Genomic DNA, 6441 nt, shown 5'->3' with positions numbered 1-6441 from the left:
AAAAATCGCTCCGCACCCCCCCCCCCCCGTCAACAATCGCTCCCCCCCCTTCAACACCTCTGCCTAGGGCCCCCACACTACCTAGAATCGCCCCTGTGTGTGTGTGTGTGTGTGTGTGTGTGTGTGTGTGTGTGTGTGTGTGTGTGTGTGTGTGTGTGTGTGTGTGTGTGTGTGTGTGTGTGTGTGTGTGTGTGTGTGTGTGTGTGTGTGTTTGTGTGTGTGTGTGTGTATGCACGCATGTATGTATCTGTCCATCCCTCCATCCATCCATCAGATTGATTCAAGTGGAGCAAATGCATCTCCCCAGCTTCACTTGCCCAACGTGGCCATCATGCACTCATGTGATCTCTGGCTCACTGTGTGCGTGAGAAGACATCCATCCTGGGACCAGGAGCAACCTTTTATGCCTTCAGGTTTCCAGGAAAAGCCACCGAGGTTTCCAGGGGAACAGGTATGTGTGGGAAGAGGTTTCCTTGTCAGGTGCACGCGGGCCTCATTACCATGGAGACAGGTGCTTGTTTGATGAGGTCGCGAGCAGTTCAACCGGCGTCCTGGAAGTACTGCACTTTACAAGGCTGTTCACAGATCTCTGACATCTGAGAAGAGCCCGCCAAGCCAATAATCCCACTTTCAGAATGCAGGCCTTTCCTCTGAGATCAATCCCGGATCGAAACATCAAATAGAAGCACTGCTTTTCTCTTCCGAATCCCTCGTCGTCCTCCCCTAACTAAAATCACTTACAACATGGTATTAGACACGCCAGCCATAAGAGCCATTACCGCTGGGAGGGGAGGACGCAGAGGTTTCTGCCGAACCGTCAAATATTCAACCCCCCCCCCCCCCACCAACCCCCCCACCCTGACCACTTTAAGCTCTACAGTTAAGAGCAAGGCGTTATTGATAAGACCGTGCTCCAGGTCCGGTGTGGTGTCCAGAGCCCTGCAGCAATCCGAAGAAGTGGGCTTTCATGTTCATCTGTGTAGCAGAACAAAGCGAGGATTAGGCCTCGGCCCTTTCATCCACCCAGCGGGAACAGAGTTTATTTATTGATTTATTTCATTTTTAGGGTGAATTTGCTAAGGACGTCTGGCGACAGCCTTCTGCTCGAGTTGGAACCCTGAGCGTAGTGCTACAACGCCCTCATCCAGGGTTTGACATCTTCCATGGAAGACTGTGAGAAAGTGTGTCTGAGGGTTAGTGAGCAGAGCAGAGTGTGGCATAAAGACAAGGAGAATAACGGAACAGAACAACGGAGAGCTTTTGGTGTACAAATCCAAGCCCAAATGCCTCTCGACTGAGAAGATGAATGAATCAAGATGGATACAACCCTAAATGGGCATTTATTTGAGACCTAATAACTTTTAATGCAGCAATACTCTCACACACTTTCGTAAGGCACGTTTGAGAGGAAAAGGAAAAGACCCTGATTAAAAAATGACAAAATTGAGTTTTCCTCATTGACTTATATGCAAGCAGATTTTTTATGCAGCTGTTCTAGTGACCTTAAGAATGAGCTGCAACATTGAAATTGGTTTATTAACTTCCGCAGGAGTATCTTCTCGGACCATCATGGCTGCCGCTAGACCCTGTGGCGTCCTTCTGAAACGCCTCCCCCCCTCAACCCCCCTAGCTCAACTCCTTGCGTGTGGTTTGCCACTTCCAGTCGTTCTTAACTACCCGTGCGATTTGCTAGGCAGAAAGAAGGCAACTGAGCCATGAAGGTAGCAGGCCACACAGGGGGACCGACAGCTGGAGGTTCAGAGAAAGCTAGAGGGGAAGGGAGAGGGAATAAGCTTGATTAATTATTAGTGGACATTGTTTATTCAGTTCTCTTTACTTTGTTTTTCTAGCTAGCTAGAATAACTTCCTCGCTATTCTATAGCTATATCGCCAATGTTATACGTGTATGTTTGTGTGAGAAAGAGATTGAAACGCTTTAATTATTTGAAACTTCAAGACCCTTTTCATGAAGGTTAGATGATTGTTTGGTATAGCCTGCCTGATGAAAGTCTGTTTCCAAATAGAAACACAAAGGACAGACACACAAACACACTCACTCACACAAACACAAATTAAGGTGAATAATTCGGTTGTTTTGACTGACCATGCAGTCTTTGTCCTAATAATTGTATATCAGGAAAACATTTAAGAATGGGTAAAATTACACAAAAGCAACTTATTTTAATAGTTATAATGACACATTTCCTATTAATTCATACATTTATTAATATCTGCGTGAATAGCAGTGAACGACAATGTGAGTGCTATGCACACGAAAACACATTGGGGACTAAGGCTCCTGAACCTGTAATTCCTACCTATGCCCCTGACTGCATCTATAAGAAACTCTGTGCATCATGGTTAGTCTTTTCCCGATAAATCCGAATAGATTTGTGGTTTTATTTTGATCACAGCGCAGTCATTCGTTTGGGCATGGACGCTATCATTTCCAGAGGCATGCTTGGGTCCGAATTAAATTCTAGATATGTTGGGAATCATGTATAATTAATCTCTAAGGTTTATAAGTAGATTACCTTTTGTAATTCGTTTTGTTACACCAGTCAATAAGCGTCCGATGCAAATGTGGTTCATTTGTATTTGAATTGATGTTCTGTCCCCATTAACTTATGCCTCTAATGCATTGTGGTACATTAGTAAATAGAGCTCCCGAATTAATCATTATTTCATTGGGATCATTTGCTCTCCTTGTGTTTAATCGAATCTCTGACATTGGTAATAAGGGCAGACTTCACCTGCCCGCCCGGACGATCAAAAACAAGTAAGAGTAATTCAAAGGAATCGTATTGCCCTTCACACCGGCCACCTGAGCACTATTCCTCCAGGTCAGGAAATTATGAGAAACATCTTTGCGGCATTGTTTCTTTGTTGCCAGTCTAGAAGTTTGTGGGTGTGATTAACATTTAGTCCACAATACCTCTCTATTTGCTAATTCCAACGCGGCATATCTCTTCCTCTCCAGCTGACCATGATAATTAATGACTTTCATGTCTAGCTAATAAAAGAAAAAAAACCCAACCAGCTCCTTTACGAATTATTTATTTACCTCTAATTAATTGAAGTCCACCTGGCTTGAATACATCATTGATAAGGGTTCTATGTACCCTTTAAAATAAGACTATCCTTGACATTGCATTGGCTGAAGCACCTCTACAGCCGCGGAATGAAAAAGGGTTAGCTAACCCTGAACACAAGAACGCCTCCCTTTATTACATTCATAGTTCTGCCGGGTGTATGCCTCCGTCTGTCATTAGACGTTGTTCCCTCCTGGGTTGAATGAACAGGCCATTCACTGCCTTTACATAAAGATGTTGGAGACAAAATAATGGATTGGTGTAATTGTACACTGACAGGACGTAATTGGCCCTGTGGTTTAGTGTGTGTGGCCCCACAACAGGGCCGTGTCGTCGCCCCCTCGGTCCAGCCCGGCCCAGAGATGATGCATCTGACGGCGGCGCCTTAAGAAGCCAACGATGGGAATTAAGTGCGGACAGAGCGTGTATCTTTGGTGCTCCGCTATGGACCATTTTTCACGTAAGTGTTTTTTATGTGTCACAATCATGCTCTCCGGGTGTGTTGGAGTTTGTTAGGTGTGCCTGGAATAAGTAGGAGCAGGGATCATTCCAGCGGAGGGGCATGACTGGGAATACCAATACCAGTCCTCCCCTCCATCCTCCATACATAACGCCAGCCCCATGAAAGTAGCATTATCCCCCCCAACACACACACATACACACACACACACACACGCACGCACGCACGCACGCACGCACGCACACACGCACACACACACACACACACACACACACACACACACACACACACACACACACACACACACACACACACACACACACACACACACACACACACACAAACACACACACACACACACACACACACACACACACACACACACACACACACACACACACACACACACACACGCAGCCCCTCCTCAGTGGTAATGTTAGCTAACGAATAGATCCGTCTCCAAGGTTAACCCACCGTGCTTCCACAGAAGGTCGATGGAGAAATGGACTGCAATCGTATCCTTTTTTTTCTCGTTCCTTGTTGTCCCAGTTAGAAACACCTAGTTATATAACGTTCACAGATATAGTTAATATTATTATTACACCACTTGGCTCCCAGCTTCCATGCTCTCTGATTCAGATTCACTCGGTGGGAAAGGACTTCCTGTTGGTCTACCTCCATATTGTTTGGTAAATGTCTACTCCTTTGCAGAGAGTTCTGGGCTTGCCAAGTGAGACATCACCTCCAACTGAGGATTTGTGAATGGAAAACTTTTTAAATGGAAAATGCAGAATAAAAATTATTAAAAATAAATAAAAGCGGGATCAAATAGAAATATGGATCTGTTTTTATTTTGAAGGAAACACCTGAGCCTGGAATCCCCTTGGTCAACAGCACAGGCAATGCGGCGCTGGAACAAGGAACATGTGTGTTTCGTAACAACCTTATTTTTCTACAAATAAATATTGAAATAACACTTATATCTGCTTAAGTAAGCGGTTCCCTTGCAGGCGAGAGGTCCTGACCTATTTGCACTGCTGCCTGGCAGAAGACTCATCAAACAGAGAGTGCTGCCATTATGTTCTGTTTGGTACCAGGCTGTTCAAACAAAATAACCCATTGTAAATGGACTCTTAACCCATAACCCGGCCAATCAACAGCCTGTGTGTTCCTTACATTTTCCAAAGCATCTCTAAGATACATCCATCTCCTTAATGGACACCAGGGCTCGTTTTAGTTTTTTCTTCTTTTTTTCGAGGGTGGGGTTAAGGTGCTTCAAAATATACCGTCTCCGGGCCAGGAGAGGGGGGGGGGGGGGGGGGGGGTAGCAATCTACTGCAGTAGTCGGGCCACACAGGCCTTCAGAAACCCCAGAGATTAATAACCAGCCGTGATGTCATCGTTAAGTGTTTTCTGTTGTATTTACACATCCGTGGAGGCTGCCGGTGTGTTGTGTGCGTGTGTGCGTGTGTGTGTGTGTGTGTGTGGGTGGAACGTTAAGGGGGTAGGGGTGGAGGACTTGAGAGCTCAGACTCTAATGCATCACTGCAAAAATATTTGCGATGAACGAAGCTTCGCTCACCCTCTCACACGCAGCAAACACTCCCGCCTGACAGAGACACAATGGTTCCTCCTCCGACAAATGCAAATACTGTTATTCTCTGCCCCCCCCCCCCCCCCCCCCCCCCCATCTCCTTTGATGGAAGAGCCAAATAGAAAAAGGAGAGCAGAAGATGGGGGAGCTTATCCTGCCTTGCTCCATGTCAACTAATGAGACATATTAATGACGGGAGACCCTTAATTCAATGCATGCATAATTCATAATAATTGATTTCCTGGCTTAAAGGACTACCTTTTGGTTAGAAAGATTATCCTTTCAAATCGAGTTGTAGTCAAATTCTAGGTGTCAAAATACACTCTCAGCCGGGCCAGTTAATTGTCATAAGCCTTTCAGATTGATTATTTATACGTTTGGAATTAAGCTCTCATTTATAATTTTGAGTGCGCCCTGACTGGATGGATCGCATTTTTTATGATAATCTATTGGAATGTCTTCTTTGGAATAACTCTGGACGCTGTGTAGCTGAAGGGGAATTAGGGGAATTACTTTCCCAGACAAACATTCCCATTCTATGGAATTCATCAGGAATATCAGCCTAATGTCTTTTCACCGCTGTAGGTCTGCATCTGTCTCTCGGTATGAAGCAAAAGACTAATACTAGCATTGGGACTTTGTAATACTCTCTGTTTTAAACCGATTCACTTTCTTTCGGTGAGTCCTATCAAGGGTAACCGTTAGCAACGCTTATACAAGTGGAAAACACATTTATATTGAATGGAAAATGTATACTCAGACATGTGAGAAATTGTAATCAGACCATAAAAGTTGAGATGCGTAAAGGTCACAGAACAATGGAAATCAGCATTATATCTGATCCCCTAATCTTGCGCCATGAAAGGATAAAATAAGCCAAGTTTCTGAGCTGGTTGTCGCATTAATTCATCATGTGGACTCTTCCCTTAGCTGGTCTTCCACACACAATGGTGTGTTTGAGGTGAACTGGAGTCTGTGAGTCACCAGGGTGAATGTAGGTTATTGGGCGGTTTATTTTAAATTGCTCCAATAAACGGTTGTAAAATACCACCTGTTTCTGTTTCCCTTGGATAATAACACACATCCATCGGGAAGGCTGTCACCTGACATCATCAACAGGGTGACAAAAAATGAATTTAACTTAATCAGCCCCGTTTCAGGTTTTCAGTTATCATCAGACTGCATTGTTGTGAAATAACTGGTTAGATCCTGACCCTTGACCTTATCTCTATAGCTGTGATACAGCTCGATACAGCGACATAGCGCTGTAAGAAATTATAGGGTTCAGGATAAAT

This window comes from Gadus morhua, chromosome 14 (assembly GCF_902167405.1).
Source record: "Gadus morhua chromosome 14, gadMor3.0, whole genome shotgun sequence".
In the NCBI taxonomy this organism is placed as follows: Eukaryota; Metazoa; Chordata; class Actinopteri; order Gadiformes; family Gadidae; genus Gadus; species Gadus morhua.
Note: the sequence above shows the minus strand (reverse complement) of the source record.